The sequence below is a fragment of the Lepisma saccharinum genome, chromosome 22, assembly GCF_977018435.1.
Source record: "Lepisma saccharinum chromosome 22, izLepSacc3.1, whole genome shotgun sequence".
Classification (NCBI taxonomy): Eukaryota; Metazoa; Arthropoda; class Insecta; order Zygentoma; family Lepismatidae; genus Lepisma; species Lepisma saccharinum.
In genome coordinates this window covers 26,804,174-26,825,636 of record NC_139250.1, presented here as the reverse complement: position 1 = coordinate 26,825,636, position 21,463 = coordinate 26,804,174, and positions in this window count along the sequence as shown.

Here is a 21,463-nt window from a genome sequence, read left to right as displayed (position 1 = left end):
TCAGACCACACAACTGTCCCTGCAAATTCTCTATCCTCGCGAACCATGTGCTCAAACCATTCGCAGTATTCGACCCTACTATCCGGATCGTCCTCGTTGATCGCGTGTAGCAGTATTGGAATGTACACTTTCCACTGTGCACCTTTCAGAATGCGTCTTACGCTAGACAGGGTATTAACTGGTTCCGCTGCTATTGGTGGGTACTCATTCTTTGCTAACATCCAAGACTTGGTAAGTGGTAGTACACCATGTTTCAGTTGAAGTGTTCGGTCTGGGAGCTGCTCTTCTTTCTCCAGAGGAAGTTCGGTGGTTGATGCTGGGGGCATAGCATATGGATTGCGCACCCAATCATAATTGTCGACAGTGATGGAGGGAAAATATTGTGCCATGTTATTCTAACGTCAGTCACCACTCGCACTGTGACCAACTCGTACGTTAGTGTGCCGCGGGATCTACTACAAAATACTATAGTGCGCCGTGAGAAGGAGGACGTTGGGAACCACTGGACTACACAGTGCTAGGAACTGTCCCAGGGTAAGGGCCCTCCTCGAGAACATAGTGGTAATGTCGTCGATTAGATTAATGTGACCAAGGGACTCGCACACAGCAACTCCTATGCCAAAACCAGGACTCGAACCGGAAACGTTCAGTAACGAAATTATGAATAAACCTCTGTACTCCCTAGGCCACCAAGGTGGCTACAAGTCGTCAATTTCGGCTGATATCCATTTACCGTAAAAATTAACAATAACTTTTTAAAAGTAGTATCGACTATTAACAAACTTAACTATAATTGATGTAATTTAAATAAAGTGTATTTTAAATCCACTTGCGTACAGTTTAAAGTGGGATCCGAACCTTTATTTACCTCCACCGTGTTATCGAATCGGGACCCTTGATTACAAGCCGATGACGTTACCACTACGCCATCGGGGAAGCTTAATGTAATTTTACCGTTTCGGTTTACAGAAATATATTTATGGTGCACACAATTGTAATTGATAATGTTTATAGATATTTGTGCAAAATAAAATATTCATATTTAAATTTGAAAGATTTTCGTATATCTCAATATTGTTCAGCCAGCGAAAAATTGTACATCACCATGTTCATTTTGTTTCCCGCAAACGTAGTGTTCAAGAATTGAAACAGAAACTTAAGCAGATAACAATATCTTCTCCAGGAGAAGTATGATTTCATTCCATAGAATCACAGAAAAAATAAGAAACAAGTGCGAAATTAGCAATCGACAATTTACATGTGTGTATGTGTGTGTGTGCGCGCGCGCACGTGTACGGGTGCGTGTGTCTGTCTTTAGTATTACCAACGCCATCTTTACTTCTCATTCTTGCCACGGCGCTGACATCAATTTTAATTCATAGTGTTTGTGTAAATTAACAGAAAGACTTAAATTTTAACGATAGAGTATTGTAAATTTTTACAATGACTTCCAACAGTGTAAATACTTGAAAATATAGTAACCAGGGCGAAATTTGCTTCACTAAATGAAAGTTCAGTCCTTAGTCGCTACACACAAACACAAGGTGGCAAAATGTTCATAAATGTTTCAACAATTGTTGAAACGTTTCAGTAAACGTTCTTATACGTTCTTAAACGTTTCAACGTTTATATAAGAAACGATAAAACGTACTGTGATACTTATCTTCACGATTAGTCAAACGTATCATTCATTCGCTCTTCATATTTTCCATCCTTAAATTCTGATAATTATGTATTTTATCTAACAACAGATTAAATTATATACCAAACATTATCGAGAAGCAATTCTCAAAACATTATACTAAGATATTAACATTATAATAAGTGTCCTTCCATAGCCATTTCAGTCTTCAAACTGCTTCCAACGGCTTCCGTACGTTGATTCGCGATTAGTCAAACATGTCAAATATAACTGCTATTAGTAAACGTACGAGGAAAAATAAGTTTTTTAGAAATTCTCTTCTCAATAAGAATACTATATTACTACCTTCATTATATTAAATATTAATTAATTAATTAATTCTCTAGCACTCTTGATTCTGAAAATTCGTAGTTACAGTTCAATTTGTACTTATCCTGAGCAAAATTTATATATATTCTATTCCAATCTTTACAGATTTCTTTTAGATTCATCTCCATGTTCGTTTTGGTCCTTTACCATCAGGTTTCCCAACAAGATTCCTGTAAAAATCTCCTTTATTCCTTTCTCATTCGTGCCGGTTTAAAAAAAAAAACATAGAGAGTTAGTTAGTTAGTTGTTTCCCACTGTACTATTTCAATTTTTGAATAATCACATGTTAGTTATGAATGCATCGTTGACATCCTGTCTGATCATATATGTGTTTGGGCTGAGGCTCCGTATCTACCTGCAACATTATTTCTTTTCTTCTTTTTTCTTGTTATCTGCTTTCTATATTTAACATTAGAAACAACACATTCCCATTAACAATATTTCATGTTATGCAAAACATTTAAGTTTTATACACCATCAGAGGTGTGATTGCAACAAACGTTACCACTACGTCATCAGTAGTACAGTTGTCCCGGTTCTAAGCCAGAAAAGTGAGGCTCGGTGAGGCTCGCCTTAATGGATTTCTCTCGTAAGGCACCGAGCCTCACTTTCTCGCAGTGTTGCCAACTCTTACCCGAAAAAATCACCAAGGTTTTTTTGGTCTAACCTAGCCTAAAACAAGGAGCTGGCAACCTATTTCTCGCAGTGTTGCCAACCTACTGGTACTTTTGCCATAGCTTTTTACAAAAAAAGAGAGAGGACGACCTTCAGTCACATCAAAGCCAGCATCGTGGAAAGATTCAATCGATTATTTGATGCTCGTCGGTGTTGCCAACCCACTCTACAAAAATTCTACTATATGATCTTTCACTGGCTAACCTAACCTAACCTAACCTAACCTAACCTAACCTAACCTGACCTACTCAAACCTAACCTAACCTAACCTAACCTAACCTAACCTAACCTACTCTAACCTAACCTAACCTAACCTACTCAAACCTAACCTAACCTAACCTAACCTAACCTACTCTAACCTAACCTAACCTAACCTAACCTAACCTAACCTAACTTAACCCACCCTAACCTAACCTAGCTTAAAGCAAGGAGCTGGCAACCTTGCTTGAGGCTTGCCTTACAGTGCATAAAGCAAGGTTGCCAACCTACTGGTACTTTTGCCATAACTTTTTACAAAAAAGAGAGAGGAGAGAGAGAGATGGAAGAGTTAAACAACCGACAGCCCACCTACAGCTTTTTTTTTGTCTAACCTAACCTAAAGCAAGGTTGCCAACCTACTGGTACTTTTGCCATGGCTTTTTACAAAAAAAAGAGAGAGGAGAGAGAGAGGGAAGAGTTAAACAACCGACAGCCTACCTACAGCTTTTTACAAAAAAAAAAAGAGAGAGGAGAGAAAGAGAGGGAAGAGTTAAGCGTATTATCTGCTTTCATGTCAGATTTTACCAACCTGTGAGCTGTAGTGTTTAGGTGACAAGCGACCTGCTCAAATATGAGTTGGCAGCACTGACTTATAAACCCACTGGGTTCTCTTGGCATGTTTTTTCATGATGTGTTGCCAGGCTATTGAGCATCTTGGTGTATACAATATATATATTTTGAGAGGGGGGTTATAGCTTTTTTATGCTGTACGAATACTGGAAGCTTGACAGTGACAACCAACAGAGTAGGTAAACCTACATCCAGGAACTGGCAACACTAGTTTCTGACAGTGAATTTGAAATAAAATATTAAACAAAATACATGAGTAAGCACTGTGATTACAAATAGTACCAGTGTTATGCCCCCAACTCCAACTGGACAACTGGGGAAAATAATTGTACAACAATTTGTACCTAATTGTACAATACTTGTACCTAATTGTACAACATATACACAGACATAAAAGAGAGAGCCTTCCTGTAACTTACTTCATGTACAATTTATATGATTTTACAACTGTGAAAAGAAAGCATATGTGTTCTGTATGCACACATTTATTCTTATTTTTCGAAGTTGAATGAAAGCACATGTTTTTACGCTCTCGTAATACTAACCTTGCTCCACTGATTTTAAATTGCTTCCATCCGCTTTTTTTTCTGTGTTATTTCCGTATGCACGCAACATTCGCTTTCAATAGACAGAAGGAATGTTAGTTATAATTAATCACATATTTACCTCATGTTAATTTTGATTATTTTGATTGTAGAAATGATAAGATTTAATATATAAAATAAAACATATTTAATTAGATTTACAAACTTTTATGCTCTCCTCTCCAATCAGCTAGTTCCTCATTTCCATAGCGAACCAGGAGGAGAGGTTTAGGGGCTCTGACCCCTTCCAAAATATTCATAAAAGTGAGAAAGAAATCTGTTTTTTTCATGAATTATTTCAAAGGGCTTTCTATATCCCCTTGAATGGGTATGTTTAAATAGAAAAACTTCTATTCTAAAGTGCCTACAGAGAAATTGGAGGTATGAACCTCCGATAACTGACTTAATTAATTTCTTATAATTTGCCTAAATGATATTCTACATGTGATCCATTCGCTATCTATCTGAAAAGGTACAATTTCTGGTCCTTACACAAAATCCATTTGTAATAATATGTTTCGTTCATTTTGTTTACCTGGATTCGTTATTTTATTAAATGTTCCATAAATAGTTTTTCTGAAAATTAGTTTTACGAGGATTATTAGTTTTCCACTAATGACACCAGAAAACAATTAATTTCTCCTTCCCCTCCTCAACTCTACTAGAATATTCAAAGGTGATATATTTTCATTATTCACAATTCACAGATAATATCCATATTAGTTAGGAAGGTATGTTGTATGCTAGGTTAGCTAATTGTGTCTTCTACAGCTTCACTGTATAGAGGGAAGATGGAAAAAGAGAGCTCTACGGAAACTGACGTTCTTAACAATATTGTACGTTCGTGAAAATTATATATAAATAAGACTTAAGCGTATTATCTGCTTTCATGTCAGATTTTACCAACCTGTGAGCTGTAGTGTTTAGGTGACAAGTGACCTGCTCAAATATGATACTGTTGACAATATTGTACGCCCGTGAAAATTATATATAAATAAGACTTAAGCGTATTATCTGCTTTCATGTCAGATTTTCCCAACCTGTGAGCTGTAGTGTTTAGGTGACAAGCGACCTGCTCAAATATGATACTGTTGACAATATTGTACGTCCGTGAAAATTATATATAAATAAGGCATAAGCGTATTATCTGCTTTCATGTCAGATTTTCCCAACCTGTGAGCTGTAGTGTTTAGGTGACAAGCGACCTGCTCAAATATAATACTGTTGACAATATTGTACGCCCCGTGAAAATTATATATAAATAAGGCATAAGCGTATTATCTGATTTCATGTCAGATTTTCCCAACCTGTGAGCTGTAGTGTTTAGGTGACAAGCGGCCTGCTCAAATATAATACTGTTGACAATATTGTACGTATATTGTATTGTATAGGAGACTAGATGCATATAATTTGGCGAAAAAAAAAAACCAAGTAAGGTCATAGAAAATAGTTAAAAAAAAAAGTGAACAATTATATTTTGCATTGCACAGCATTAGGTATTAAATAACATACCCCCAAAAAATCTCTGCATTATGCGTTCTGTAAAAAATTGCCCTACGTGCCAAATTGCTGGGTCAAGTAAACATTTTCAAAAGCACTGTCGTACTTGTGTGCCGGGAAAGCGAATATGTGCGACCAAACTGTGCTCTAAGTGTGGAAAAAATATTTCTATTGCCAACTTCAAGTTGTTTTTTTGACACGTATATATATTATTATTTTTTTTAACAGAGGAAGAAAGTCCGTGCTTCGGAAAACGCGATGATGTGCGTAATGATATCTTCCGTCTCCTGCTTAGACTTGCACCAATCTACTGTGTACCATCTTCTTCCCTGCCTTGCCTCGTCCAGTTCGTCCAACCTCTCGTTCAATTTTTCCCCTGCAGCCGAAAGCAGAATGTTGAGATCACTGCACCTCAGGCCGCCGATCTCCCGAAGATGGTCCTTGAGAACCATTTCACAAGGGATGCGAAATTCCGGCGTCGTTCTTGCTATGATTACAAGTTTCCCTACATCCTCACAATCTCCGTTTACTGCGTGTTTAAATATTTTACATAGTAGCTCGGGTGGCAAATCAGTTATACGAGACATGTTGTTATTATTATTATTTTTCACTCTATGTTATTTATATACCCCACCCCAATTTTTATTTTATGTTCATGGCGATGGTGATAGAATACCACACACGTAAATTTGCCGTTGCGTAGAAACGAATTTTCGTTTCGTCTCCCTCTCTCTTAGCATCATGTGTTCTACCCTGCTCGATAACCTTCGCTATTGTTGCCACATTGTCATTCCATTCCTGGACACACTCGCGCAAACATCATTGAAAACAATTGAATAGCGCTTCAGCTCGCGGTTCCCACCGTTCGGTAGGGACGCTAATGTGGCAATATAGCACGGCGTAGTGCTTGCTTCTTTTATGCAGTGCATGTTCATTGGCTAGCTAGTAACTAGTGTTGCCAACTGTAATAATGAAGCACTATTTCTGTCATGGAAGGGGAAAAGGCAGGTAAAGTGGCGGTGAGTTTTGTTGGATTGGAAGCACCATATTTTTATTTTATACTAAGTATTTGACCGGTTTGACGTTGTGTGCGTGTATTGCGTGTGTGTATGTAAAAGTGTGTGTTTGCTAATGAACGTTAAATTCCATAATGCCTCCAGTTCTGTCGAAGTTGAAATCAAAAACCTTGCATAGCCAAGCTCGGGAAATTCTAAGCAACGTGCACGAGTTCATGAAGGAGGAAGCCAGTCATGGTGTTAGCATCCCAATAAAGCATTTTGGCAAGAGAGCAGCGAACAGCAGCAACAAATTGTTCATATTTCATAATTTTGGAATTATTCAAAATAAATAAATTATGTATCTCCAACATCATTTCAACTCTGGCTCCGGCACGTGTTCTTGTAGAAATTGCATAGAGGAGGCTGTCATTTTTGCTGCTTAATGCGATACATATTGTTTTCTGTGTTAAAATTGCCATGCTTTGATGGGTGATAAGCCTATTGAAAACTGTGATCGAGCGAGATATTCTTTTGCGCTGAATAGTATTGAAATAGCATAAGAAGTCTTATTATTTATTTTATATTTTGATGTTTTAGTTAGGAATATATTGATTTTCAATTTTCCGTTGCTGCGTAATGACCGGGGGAGGTCGAAATAGAGCGGCATCTGCCGCCACCTCCCAGGGAGGCAAAATGACTAGCGCCGGCCCTGGTTCATAACAAAAGAAAAAGCCGCGCAGCTTATCGTCTAGTGGCAGTATATGTACTTGTTATTGTTGTGGAAGCCGGCATCCTTTGTAAATGTACAACAAAGGCAACCGACTGTCGCCGATCTCAGAGAGGAAATAATAATACTGCTTCAGGAGGAGTGTTATGGTGCAATTGTAGCGGTTTAACACGTTGGCATGTTATTATCTGCCGTTGCAGTTCCATACCAGTGTATACGGGTTTTGGAAGTGAAAAGTTAGAACGCCACCAGTGCATTAATGCAATGAAAAATAATATATATTTTTTTTTATTTTGTTTGAAATCACTCAAATAAGGAATCGTATGAAGAAGTCTTCTTTGCAGCATTTTTGGTAATTTTACTTATGTGTTAGTTCATATTTTGCGAATTTTTAGTCCATATGTATGTAGCTACATACAAAGTCACTTGTTAGTACATATTAATCCTAGTCCTGGTATAATGCATGACGTTTAAAACTCAACGTTAGATAGACCTGAATTCTCTAATTTTATTGTTGTACGTAACAGCTGTGCATCGGCGCACTGCAGCGATTTTTCTATCTGCTCCATTAGCAACACTGCTTCTTTAGTTGTTTCGCGCATCGCACGGCAGAATTATCTGCGCTGGACTCTACCCAGTTCGGCGACCCGTTCACCCAGCGATGCGTCTCTGCTCACGAACTTTTCGAAAGCTGCGTGCTCTAACTTTCTGTCTGCTTCGTGACGTGCATCCAGATCCGTCTGCGTGGTGTTGTAAGCGATGTCGTGATTTTTGCATGCGGCGTCCAACGGATTCACACCCTTGCCCCCTCTCTCCAATTTTTTCTCGAGTTTGGTACCCGGTCCGCAGTACTGGTAGCCAGGTAAATGCATCTGAAAAGGTAACTTGTTACCTTTTGAGAACAGGCACCTGTACGTGTTCTCGAAAAGTTTGGAGCAATCCAAATACTAGCAACTGATGAAACTGTACGATGGTCTGGACATTGCAACGTTCGCCTCGGAAATAAAACCACTCGACGATTGTCGTGAAAATTCAGTCGTTGTGTTCGACGACGCCATCCTGGAAAATCAAAATGAAATTCGCAACTTTTTCACGCAAGGTCGTCACAAAAAAAAATGGATTGCTTCTACCTAGCTCAAACGTTTTCCAAAATTCCAAAACAGTTAGTACGCGACAACGCTAATTTCATATGTTTGTTTCGTCAAGATCACACCAACCTCAAGCACGCGTACGATGACTACGTAGGCGGAGACATGAACTACAATCAATTTTCGGAACGCTGCTGCTCTACTTGCTGGAACGGTGACGATTTCGGATTCGCGACGATCGACATGACGAGGAAACCCAACGACGGAAAATACAGAAACAAAATCAACGACTTTCTAAACGTTGCAACGTAGTGAGAAACGACGTTTATTGTATATAAATAAACGTCGTTTCTCACAACGTTGCAACGTTTAGAAAGTCGTTGATTTTGTTTCTGTATTTTCCGTCGTTGGGTTTCCTCGTCATGTCGATCGTCGCGAATCCGAAATCGTCACCGTTCCAGCAAGTAGAGCAGCAGCGTTCCGAAAATTGATTGTAGTTCATGTCTCCGCCTACGTAGTCATCGTACGCGTGCTTGAGGTTGGTGTGATCTTGACGAAACAAACATATGAAATTAGCGTTGTCGCGTACTAACTGTTTTGGAATTTTGGAAAACGTTTGAGCTAGGTAGAAGCAATCCATTTTTTTTTGTGACGACCTTGCGTGAAAAAGTTGCGAATTTCATTTTGATTTTCCAGGATGGCGTCGTCGAACACAACGACTGAATTTTCACGACAATCGTCGAGTGGTTTTATTTCCGAGGCGAACGTTGCAATGTCCAGACCATCGTACAGTTTCATCAGTTGCTAGTATTTGGATTGCTCCAAACTTTTCGAGAACACGTACAGGTGCCTGTTCTCAAAAGGTAACAAGTTACCTTTTCAGATGCATTTACCTGGCTACCAGTACTGCGGACCGGGTACCAAACTCGAGAAAAAATTGGAGAGAGGGGGCAAGGGTGTGAATCCGTTGGACGCCGCATGCAAAAATCACGACATCGCTTACAACACCACGCAGACGGATCTGGATGCACGTCACGAAGCAGACAGAAAGTTAGAGCACGCAGCTTTCGAAAAGTTCGTGAGCAGAGACGCATCGCTGGGTGAACGGGTCGCCGAACTGGGTAGAGTCCAGCGCAGATAATTCTGCCGTGCGATGCGCGAAACAACTAAAGAAGCAGTGTTGCTAATGGAGCAGATAGAAAAATCGCTGCAGTGCGCCGATGCACAGCTGTTACGTACAACAATAAAATTAGAGAATTCAGGTCTATCTAACGTTGAGTTTTAAACGTCATGCATTATACCAGGACTAGGATTAATATGTACTAACAAGTGACTTTGTATGTAGCTACATACATATGGACTAAAAATTCGCAAAATATGAACTAACACATAAGTAAAATTACCAAAAATGCTGCAAAGAAGACTTCTTCATACGATTCCTTATTTGAGTGATTTCAAACAAAATAAAAAAAAATATATATTATTTTTCATTGCATTAATGCACTGGTGGCGTTCTAACTTTTCACTTCCAAAACCCGTATACACTGGTATGGAACTGCAACGGCAGATAATAACATGCCAACGTGTTAAACCGCTACAATTGCACCATAACACTCCTCCTGAAGCAGTATTATTATTTCCTCTCTGAGATCGGCGACAGTCGGTTGCCTTTGTTGTACATTTACAAAGGATGCCGGCTTCCACAACAATAACAAGTACATATACTGCCACTAGACGATAAGCTGCGCGGCTTTTTCTTTTGTTATGAACCAGGGCCGGCGCTAGTCATTTTGCCTCCCTGGGAGGTGGCGGCAGATGCCGCTCTATTTCGACCTCCCCCGGTCATTACGCAGCAACGGAAAATTGAAAATCAATATATTCCTAACTAAAACATCAAAATATAAAATAAATAATAAGACTTCTTATGCTATTTCAATACTATTCAGCGCAAAAGAATATCTCGCTCGATCACAGTTTTCAATAGGCTTATTACCCATCAAAGCATGGCAATTTTAACACAGAAAACAATATGTATCGCATTAAGCAGCAAAAATGACAGCCTCCTCTATGCAATTTCTACAAGAACACGTGCCGGAGCCAGAGTTGAAATGATGTTGGAGATACATAATTTATTTATTTTGAATAATTCCAAAATTATGAAATATGAACAATTTGTTGCTGCTGTTCGCTGCTCTCTTGCCAAAATGCTTTATTGGGATGCTAACACCATGACTGGCTTCCTCCTTCATGAACTCGTGCACGTTGCTTAGAATTTCCCGAGCTTGGCTATGCAAGGTTTTTGATTTCAACTTCGACAGAACTGGAGGCATTATGGAATTTAACGTTCATTAGCAAACACACACTTTTACATACACACACGCAATACACGCACACAACGTCAAACCGGTCAAATACTTAGTATAAAATAAAAATATGGTGCTTCCAATCCAACAAAACTCACCGCCACTTTACCTGCCTTTTCCCCTTCCATGACAGAAATAGTGCTTCATTATTACAGTTGGCAACACTAGTTACTAGCTAGCCAATGAACATGCACTGCATAAAAGAAGCAAGCACTACGCCGTGCTATATTGCCACATTAGCGTCCCTACCGAACGGTGGGAACCGCGAGCTGAAGCGCTATTCAATTGTTTTCAATGATGTTTGCGCGAGTGTGTCCAGGAATGGAATGACAATGTGGCAACAATAGCGAAGGTTATCGAGCAGGGTAGAACACATGATGCTAAGAGAGAGGGAGACGAAACGAAAATTCGTTTCTACGCAACGGCAAATTTACGTGTGTGGTATTCTATCACCATCGCCATGAACATAAAATAAAAATTGGGGTGGGGTATATAAATAACATAGAGTGAAAAATAATAATAATAACAACATGTCTCGTATAACTGATTTGCCGCCCGAGCTACTATGTAAAATATTTAAACACGCAGTAAACGGAGATTGTGAGGATGTAGGGAAACTTGTAATCATAGCAAGAACGACGCCGGAATTTCGCATCCCTTGTGAAATGGTTCTCAAGGACCATCTTCGGGAGATCGGCGGCCTGAGGTGCAGTGATCTCAACATTCTGCTTTCGGCTGCAGGGGAAAAATTGAACGAGAGGTTGGACGAACTGGACGAGGCAAGGCAGGGAAGAAGATGGTACACAGTAGATTGGTGCAAGTCTAAGCAGGAGACGGAAGATATCATTACGCACATCATCGCGTTTTCCGAAGCACGGACTTTCTTCCTCTGTTAAAAAAAATAATAATATATATACGTGTCAAAAAAACAACTTGAAGTTGGCAATAGAAATATTTTTTCCACACTTAGAGCACAGTTTGGTCGCACATATTCGCTTTCCCGGCACACAAGTACGACAGTGCTTTTGAAAATGTTTACTTGACCCAGCAATTTGGCACGTAGGGCAATTTTTTACAGAACGCATAATGCAGAGATTTTTTGGGGGTATGTTATTTAATACCTAATGCTGTGCAATGCAAAATATAATTGTTCACTTTTTTTTTTAACTATTTTCTATGACCTTACTTGGTTTTTTTTTTTCGCCAAATTATATGCATCTAGTCTCCTATACAATACAATATACGTACAATATTGTCAACAGTATTATATTTGAGCAGGCCGCTTGTCACCTAAACACTACAGCTCACAGGTTGGGAAAATCTGACATGAAAGCAGATAATACGCTTATGCCTTATTTATATATAATTTTCACGGGGCGTACAATATTGTCAACAGTATCATATTTGAGCAGGTCGCTTGTCACCTAAACACTACAGCTCACAGGTTGGGAAAATCTGACATGAAAGCAGATAATACGCTTATGCCTTATTTATATATAATTTTCACGGACGTACAATATTGTCAACAGTATCATATTTGAGCAGGTCGCTTGTCACCTAAACACTACAGCTCACAGGTTGGGAAAATCTGACATGAAAACAGATAATACGCTTAAGTCTTATTTATATATAATTTTCACGGGCGTACAATATTGTCAACAGTATCATATTTGAGCAGGTCACTTGTCACCTAAACACTACAGCTCACAGGTTGGTAAAATCTGACATGAAAGCAGATAATACGCTTAAGTCTTATTTATATATAATTTTCACGAACGTACAATATTGTTAAGAACGTCAGTTTCCGTAGAGCTCTCTTTTTCCATCTTCCCTCTATACAGTGAAGCTGTAGAAGACACAATTAGCTAACCTAGCATACAACATACCTTCCTAATTAATATGGATATTATCTGTGAATTGTGAATAATAAAAATGTATCACCTTTCAATATTCTAGTAGAGTTGAGGAGGGGAAGGAGAAATTAATTGTTTTCTGGTGTCATTGGTGGAAAACTAATAATCCTCGTAAAACTAATTTTCAGAAAAACTATTTATGGAAAATTTAATAAAATAACAAATCCAGGTAAACAAAATGAACGAAACATATTATTACAAATGGATTTTGTGTAAGGACCAGAAATTGTACCTTTTCAGATAGATAGCGAATGGATCACATGTAGAATATCATTTAGGCAAATTATAAGAAATTAATTAAGTCAGTTATCGGAGGTTCATACCTCCAATTTCTCTGTAGGCACTTTAGAATAGAAGTTTTTCTATTTAAACATACCCATTCAAGGGGATATAGAAAGCCCTTTGAAATAATTCATGAAAGAAACAGATTTCTTTCTCACTTTTATGAATATTTTGGAAGGGGTCAGAGCCCCTAAACCTCTCCTCCTGGTTCGCTATGGAAATGAGGAACTAGCTGATTGGAGAGGAGAGCATAAAAGTTTGTAAATCTAATTAAATATGTTTTATTTTATATATTAAATCTTATCATTTCTACAATCAAAATAATCAAAATTAACATGAGGTAAATATGTGATTAATTATAACTAACATTCCTTCTGTCTATTGAAAGCGAATGTTGCGTGCATACGGAAATAACACAGAAAAAAAAGCGGATGGAAGCAATTTAAAATCAGTTAAGCAAGGTTAGTATTACGAGAGCGTAAAAACATGTGCTTTCATTCAACTTCGAAAAATAAGAATAAATGTGTGCATACAGAACACATATGCTTTCTTTTCACAGTTGTAAAATCATATAAATTGTACATGAAGTAAGTTACGGGAAGGCTCTCTCTTTTATGTCTGTGTATATGTTGTACAATTAGGTACAAGTATTGTACAATTAGGTACAAATTGTTGTACAATTATTTTCCCCAGTTGTCCAGTTGGAGTTGGGGGCATAACACTGGTACTATTTGTAATCACAGTGCTTACTCATGTATTTTGTTTAATATTTTATTTCAAATTCACTGTCAGAAACTAGTGTTGCCAGTTCCTGGATGTAGGTTTACCTACTCTGTTGGTTGTCAGTGTCAAGCTTCCAGTATTCGTACAGCATAAAAAGCTATAACCCCCCTCTCAAAATATATATATTGTATACGCCAAGATACCCAATAGCCTAGCAACACATCATGAAAAAACATGCCAAGAAGACCCAATGGGTTTATAAGTCAGTGCTGCCAACTCCTATTTGTAGGTTAGCTTAACCTGTGAAAGATCATATAGTAGAATTTTTGTAGAGTGGGTTGGTAACACCGACGAGCCTCAAATAATAATTTCAAGCCTCAAATAATAATTTCGAGCCTCAAATAATCTACGGTAGTGTTGCCAGATGTAAACAGAGGGCAATAAACCCCCCTCATAAAAACCCACAGTGTTGCCAACACTAGGCCCCCAACAGTATTGCCAGACATAAAAAATACATGGACCCCCTCAGGTCCTTTGATGAAAATTTACAGTGAAAAACCCAGTAGGTTAACAACACTGTCAAAAAATCTACGGTAGTGTTGCCAAATATAAAAAGGGGGGGCAATAGACCCCCCTCATAAAAAGCTACAGTAAACCCACAGTGTCGCCAACACTAGGCCCTCAAAATATACATCATAAAAAGCTACGACGAGCCTCAAATAATAATTCGAGCCTCAAATGAGGGCTTAGAACCCCCGGCCACTAGGTCTACTTCGGCTGTTTAACTCTTCCCTCCCTCTCTTTCTCCTCTCTCTCTTTTTTGTAAAAGGCTATGGCAAAAGTACCAGTAGGTTGGTAACCTTGCTTTATGCACTGTAAAGCAAGCCTCAAGCAAGATTGCCAGCTCCTTGCTTTAGGCTAGGTTAGACCAAAAAAAACCTTGGTGATTTTTTCGAGTAAGAAGCTGGCAACACTGCCAGAAAATGAGGCTCGGTGCCTTACGAGAGAAATCCATTAAGGCGAGCCTCACCGAGCCTCACTTTTCGGGCTTAGAACCGGGACAACTGTACTACTGTCATCCGACAAAAAAAAAACAGAATCGGTATTGTTATATTTTATTGCTCAGGTCATTTCATTTTTTTAATATGTATAGCTATAGTGAATATACTAACTTAAGCCCTCAGACTCGTAAACCAACAAATATACACACCTCTGTTAACTGCCTTGTATTTTGGGGAGAGGGGGCAATTGTAGCTGTTGGTGCAATACACTTTGAAGTTTTTGTTTTCTAAGTGCCACACATCAATTTCATCATAATTATCATTATTCATCCTCATCGTTGCCATTAGCCTCTTCTTTTTTACAATTTTTTTCGTACTGATATCGCCTTAGCAGATTAACAGAAATCGTCTAAAATTTGAACTCGTGACACCTCCCAATACCATTGCAAGCTTACTTGTGATTGTCCCCCTCAATTATTCAAAGTACCTCACTTTCATATTCAAATACACACAAGTAAAAAAATTCATATCACATTAGTGATTTTAAATTTTATTCTTGGGGCCACTTTCTAACATTGTTGCCTGATATTAAAATAAGCGAAAACACTCTGCTATGCTTAATAAAAAAACAACATCTATTCATTGCCAGATTGTACAACTGTATAGGTCGAGGTTCATAAGCCTCATCCATCTCATTCTAGGGACTGCATATTTTGTATACAGTTTTTGTAGTGGAATCAAAACACAGGTTGTTAAGAATATCGTCAGTAAATATGAGAATTCTTGCTGTGAAATTTCCATGCTGTTTAACCTAATAGAATTCGAATCTCTGAGAGAGCCAAGTACTAAACTTTAGCATTCCATATTAGCAAAACCTTTATACGTACGTATTTATAACCTCAATTTACTAATCAAAAAATCCCCCTTAACCAACCAATTAGCACATTTATATGACCTTCTATAGAGGAAGAGGACATGACATTTCCGAGCCGGTATTATTAATGTGACATTCTTAACAGGTTAATGCATCAATCTTTAAGTAAACACTTAGGAATGTTTGAAATTCAAACAATTCTTGTGACAAAAAACAAATAATTAGGAAATTCTTTTTAACCAAACAATCAACACAAATCTCTCTTTTTTATAGAGAAAAGAGGAAGCGCATAACATTCCTGAGACAGTAATAGTGAACACTGTCGTTTGAAATTAGAAGAAGATTAATCACACGAGCATCATCATCGTCGACATCGCTTATCCTGACGGGGATGCACGACATGTTTATCCAACGTATAGGAATACACGTTGATGATTAAGCGTTTTTCTTCTGCATCTCGTGCTCGTGTTTCGAATTTTGATGTATCAGAAATAGTCACCGGGTATTCGATGCCAGACATTACACTTTCAAAACTCGGACTCGTATTGTTTGTAATATCCAACCCACTGTGGATTATTTTTGCAATAAACAGGATGCAGTGCAGCCAATATACACCAAAAAAGAAACACTTGTTATCGCTGTTCTGTATATTTAACACAGCCCTCTTGTGTTGAATGTTCGGTGGAAGAGGCATAAGCTAAGTACGTGTTGCTAGAAGGCCTTCGTCGTTGCAAGTCATCCATAACCCATTCACTAAGAAATAAGAAAAAAATATTGACGTACTGAAAAAAAAAAGTTGACTTGTTCACCGAGTTCACAGATGTTTACTCATTGATGACTCCGTCGTTGTCGTCTATCAAAAAAACCTAAGTACGTTGGAAACAGTGAAAGAGTTATCGAAAAATCTCCCCCCTTGTCGATTTTTTTTGGTGACTGTAGGTCCAGTTTCGATTAGCCTTACTGTGCATAAAATAAACATAAAAAAAACAAATCCAAACCAGAGTATCAACAAATTAAAAAAATAAAATTTCCCCCTGTGTACTTGTATAATTTAAAACACCAAGTTCGATACCCGGCGGATCCCACTGTAGGTCCAGTTTCGATTAACATTACTGTGCATAAAATAGACTTAAAACAACAAATCCAACCCAGAGTACACGCGTCAATACCATCCACCATGAGTAAACTAACATGATCATGATCATCGTCCCCTTCCCCTCCCTCCGATTGTTACCTCGCTTTTATATTATTCGCGATGAAGAATAGTTTTTTCAAGCGCACGTTATGTATGCTCATATTTTTTTTTGTTTAGCGTAAATTTCGATGTTTAATCAAAACACCACTTCCTGTTCACTAACGCAACTCGCAATTATTACACACACATGCAAAAAAAAAAACAAAAAAAAAAAACAAAACTTACCTACAAAAAGCTGCTAGCAATTTAACACACACAAAACAGTTGTATAATCGCGTGCAGTTGCAAAAAAAAAAACATTACTCTTCTCTACAGAAGCTTCCACAGAAAACGAAAGTCATCTCCCCCCTCTCTCTTGTCTCCTCCTCCTCCTCTGCTGTATGACAAATAGCACAAACATAAAAATCAAGATTTTGGAGAGCAAAACATAAAATTTGCATGCATCTGATGTCGAACTAGGAACTTTTATCTTTCGGGGAGTCAACATTATTTTTTTACTCAGTCGTCATATAACATGAACACACGCAAATATTCACATGTGCTTTTTATTATTTTGTGTTCGGTAAGTACAAGTATATTCTTACATAAATTATTGTTTAATTTAATAAATTGTAAACTCAAAGCCTGCTATACTAACATTCCTTCTGTCTATTGAAAGCGAATGTTGCGTGCATACGGAAATAACACAGAAAAAAAAGCGGATGGAAGCAATTTAAAATCAGTGGAGCAAGGTTAGTATTACGAGAGCGTAAAAACATGTGCTTTCATTTAACTTCGAAAAATAAGAATAAATGTGTGCATACAGAACACACATGCTTTCTTTTCACAGTTGTAAAATCATATAAATTGTACATGAAGTAAGTTACGGGAAGGCTCTCTCTTTTATGTCTGTGTATATGTTGTACAATTAGGTACAAGTATTGTACAATTAGGTACAAATTGTTGTACAATTATTTTCCCCAGTTGTCCAGTTGGAGTTGGGGGCATAACACTGGTACTATTTGTAATCACAGTGCTTACTCATGTATTTTGTTTAATATTTTATTTCAAATTTACTGTCAGAAACTAGTGTTGCCAGTTCCTGGATGTAGGTTTACCTACTCTGTTGGTTGTCACTGTCAAGCTTCCAGTATTCGTACAGCATAAAAAGCTATAACCCCCCTCTCAAAATATATACATTGTATACGCCAAGATGCTCAATAGCCTAGCAACACATCATGAAAAAACATGCCAAGAGAACCCAGTGGGTTTATAAGTCAGTGCTGCCAACTCCTATTTGTAGGTTAGCTTAACCTGTAAAAAATCATATAGTAGAATTTTTGTAGAGTGGGTAGGCAACACCGACGAGCCTCAAATGATAATTCAAGACTCGTCGGTGTTGGCAATTTCTATTTGTAGGTTAGCTTAGCCAGTAAAAGATCATATAGTGGAATTTTCTTCGGATGGGTTGGTAAAACCCAAGCCTCAAAAAAGGAACATCCAATAGAGTTGCCAAATATAAAAAGGGGACAATAGGTCCCCCTCAGAAAAGACTACAGTAAAAACCCACAGTGTCGCCAACACTAGGCCCCCAACAGTATTGCCAGACATAAAAAATACATGGACCCCTCAGGCCCTTTGATGAAAATTTACAGTGAAAAAACCCCAGTAGGTTAACAACACTGACAAAAAATCTACGGTAGTGTTGCCAGATGTAAACAGGGGGCAATAGGCCCCCCTCATAAAAGGTTACAGTAAGAGCCCACAGTGTTGCCAACTCTGTGCCCTCAAAATATACATCATAAAAGGCTACGACGAGCCTCAAATGATGATTCGAGCCTCAGTGAAAAAAACCCAGTAGGTTAACAACACTGTCAAAAAATCTACGGTAGTGTTGCCAGATGTAAACAGAGGGCAATAGACCCCCCCCCCTCATAAAAGGCTACAGTAAAAACCCACAGTGTTGCCAACTCTGTGCCCTCAAAATATACATCATAAAAGTCTACGACGAGCCTCAAATGATGATTCGAGCCTCAGTGAAAAAAACCCAGTAGGTTTAACAACACTGTCAAAAAATCTACGGTAGTGTTGCCAGATGTAAACAGAGGGCAATGAACCCCCCCCCCTCATAAAAAGCTACAGTAAAAACCCACAGTGTCGCCAACACTAGGCCCCCAACAGTATTGCCAGACATAAAAAATACATGGACCCCTCAGGCCCTTTGATGAAAATTTACAGTGAAAAACCCAGTAGGTTAACAACACTGTCAAAAAATCTACGGTAGTGTTGCCAGATGTAAACAGAGGGCAATAGACCCCCCCTCATAAAAAGCTACAGTAAAAACCCACAGTGTCGCCAACACTAGGCCCCCAACAGTATTGCCAGACATAAAAAATACATGGACCCCTCAGGCCCTTTGATGAAAATTTACAGTGAAAAAAACCCAGTAGGTTAACAACACTGTCAAAAAATCTACGGTAGTGTTGCCAGATGTAAACAGAGGGCAATAGACCCCCCCCTCATAAAAGGCTACAGTAAAAACCCACAGTGTTACCAACTCTGTGCCCTCAAAATATACATCATAAAAGGCTACGACGAGCCTCAAATGATGATTCGAGCCTCAGTGAAAAAAACCCAGTAGGTTAACAACACTGTCAAACTACGGTAGTGTTGCCAGATGTAAACAGAGGGCAATAGACCCCCCTCATAAAAGGCTACAGTGGGCCCACAGTGTTGCCAACTCTGCCCTCAAAATATACATCATAAAAGGCTACGACGAGCCTCAAATGATGATTCGAGCCTCAAATGATTATTCAGTACCGGGCCACTAGGTCTACTGACATATGCCATTGCATCTAAAATCTCATAAAATGTTTCACACGGTAGCATTTTTGACATGCTATAAATGTTAAGAAAGATGCTAAGGAAAATGCTTTCGTCTGCTGCTCTTCAACGAGAACCAGTATTTCTGGAGCTCAGCTGCAACACAATACCCTCAGGTACTATTTCGAACCGAAGCATTTGAGGTTCATGGTCCATTCCACAAGGGAACGCAGTAGTTACCAAAGGAACTCGGTGCACTCATGCACGATCCGTTAACATCTGCCGGTATTTCCATAATGTCCATATTTCCATAATTGCAGTTGATGGGAATATTGATTGGCTGGTAATGAAATAACCCCAGGAGAGGTCCCTACCGCAGCCAGTGACCACGAACAAGCATTTCTTTCTCCTTGCATTCGCATCTAATGCACTTGGAGATGGAAATTCTGTACCTTCCCAAGCGGAAGAACAATTACTGCTTGTAACCCAAAGCTGGTTCTAATCCCTTCAGTCATTCAAAGACTCTCCTACGCAAAATTTAGTGTTTCTTGCTGATTCAATTCTCCTGCCACGTTCCGCTGAACAGTATACAGTAAAGCCTGCATCACACGGAACTGGATTTCCAGTAGGTATGCCCTAGTTGGCGCTGGACTTGCTATCAATTTGCTAGGTTTCGCCTCACACGATACTCATCAGAGTACTTGTCGATAGACTTTTGTTCCCATACGAGGGAAGTTGTAATGGCGGCCGCGTGAGATGTAACCAATGTATCACTTCACATTTTTTAAAGCCGATAACTATTCAACCGAGAGGAATAACGTTTCGTATAAAATGTTATTAGGTTCAAAACAACGTCGCTGCTTAAATATATACTTTACAACGTTTACTGTACACGCATGGAAGAATATTTTAGTTGTTTCAAATGTAAACACCGTGCACTCAGCATAGATGGTGTAACTCAACGCGCCTTTCATGCTGTATACTTTATACGTTGCTGGAGTAACACTCGGAAACCACAGACAAAACGCTCCTTTGCACACTCACAGATTATCTTCACATGACGAAACTTTGCTCTGATTGGCTGTTCCACAGAATCCAGTCGAGGAAAGCAAGTAGCAATTAGAACATGTCCTATTCCTCCAAACCAGTCAAGCAGTCAGCCAGGCGGCCATGATTGCTACCTGGAAAGTTAGTTCAGCGCCAACTAGGGCATTACAACTAGAAATCCAGTTCCCTCTGATAGGGGCTTAAGTCTAGAGGAATAACGACGGTATCAAGTTTGCACAGCGATCAAATTTCAGATACTTTGGCTTGGATAAGTGAATATTCGTTCACTGCTTACAGCAATATGTGTACAAATGTAGTGGCGGAGTTGTTAGCACACCGGGCTACGACGCCAGGGGCCCCGGGTTCGAACCTGTCCTGGGTGTTCTTTGCGTGTCCCTTCATCAATTTTATCATAACTCAGCCTCATCTTCGCGATTAGCCAAAAGTGGCAGAAATGCGAAGTAAAAGAAACAAAATCAACCAATCATAAAATATGGTAAAATTTGTAAATTTTTCTAATATATGTAATTTCTTATTGGCCAAAATTTCTCAAATATATTCCTTCCTTATATCTTATAGGCTGAGTGCGGTAAGTAGTGGACTTCCCATCTCGCCCCGAATTTTATTTTATTTGGTTTATTTTACTTCGCTTTTCTGTCACTTTGGTTAATCGTGAAGATGATGAGCGATAATATGATGGAGCACGCAAAGAACACCTATGCCCAGGACGCGACTCCAACCCGGGACCCATTGTAGAGGTATCCTAATCACTCTGCCAAGGAGATCGTCTATCTCACCACCGAATTTCCCAGCTTTGAATCCCGGTCTAGGCATGGATGTTCAGTGTGAGTC